The following is a 1,099-nucleotide window of genomic DNA, read 5'->3' as shown; positions in this document are numbered from 1 at the left end:
GAGACAGTGCAATTGGAACAGGACAGAGCAGAATTTAGGGCTGTTGTACATAGGGTCGCTATGAGTCGCAAGTGACTCAATGGCACATAACAACAAATTTTGTCTTACTGGTTTTCCTTCTGTTTTAACAATAATTTTTTTTACAGTATTTGTTTTCCTTGGGGTTTATTCCTAGTAGTGGTATAGCTGAGTCTTAGAGAATCTTTATGTTCAACGTTTTGAGGACACACCAAACTACCTTCCAGAATGGTTGTACCATTGCACAATCCTACCAACAGTGTATGAGAGTTCCAATCTCTGCACATCCTCTCTTACATTTAGTGCTTGCTGTACTGTGAAACTTTGCTACTGCTACTGGGGTGAGAAGATATTTCTTGTGGTTCTGATTTGCATTTCTCTATTAACAATCTTGAGCATTTCTTCATGTGTCTGTTGGCCATCTGAATGTCTTCCTCTATGAGAGGTCTTTCTATACCATTTGCCCATTTTGTAGTTGGGTTATCAGACCTTTTCTTGTGGAGGCTCTGCAGTACACTATAAATTTTCATTATGAGACCTTTGTCTGAGATGTCATTGCCAAATGTTTTTTTTCCCCCAGTCAGTTGATTTTCTTTTCACTCTATTGGAAAAAGTTTTTGATGCATACAGGGACTTAACCTTTAAAAGGTCTCATTCATCAATGTTATTTAAGCAGTAAATTCTTATGAGAATTCTTTACATCCTTATTGGAAGGAACCATGATGGGCAGCTAAGAGATCATGGAAATCAGAAGTAAAACAATCTCTATTTGCGATAACATAATACTATATAAATAGAAAATCACAATTATTCTACTAAAATAAGTAAAGAAACTAAGCAAAGTTGTTGACTTTATGTTAACTCAGACAAGATCAACATGCATTAATCAGTTTGTTTCTACATACTAGCAATGAATAATCTGAAAAGAAAATTAAGAAGACTATACTCTTTACAATAGAATCTAAAATAAAAAAAATACAGAGAATAAATTTAACCAATTAAGTAAAAGACCTTTATAGTAAAATGTATAAACTATGTTGGAAGAAATTAAAGGGAGCTCTGATGGCCTAGTGGCAAGAAG

The sequence above is a fragment of the Elephantulus edwardii genome, unplaced genomic scaffold, assembly GCF_000299155.1.
Source record: "Elephantulus edwardii isolate Elephantulus edwardi_28Jun2011 unplaced genomic scaffold, EleEdw1.0 scaffold00070, whole genome shotgun sequence".
Lineage (NCBI taxonomy): Eukaryota > Metazoa > Chordata > Mammalia > Macroscelidea > Macroscelididae > Elephantulus > Elephantulus edwardii.
Note: the sequence above shows the minus strand (reverse complement) of the source record.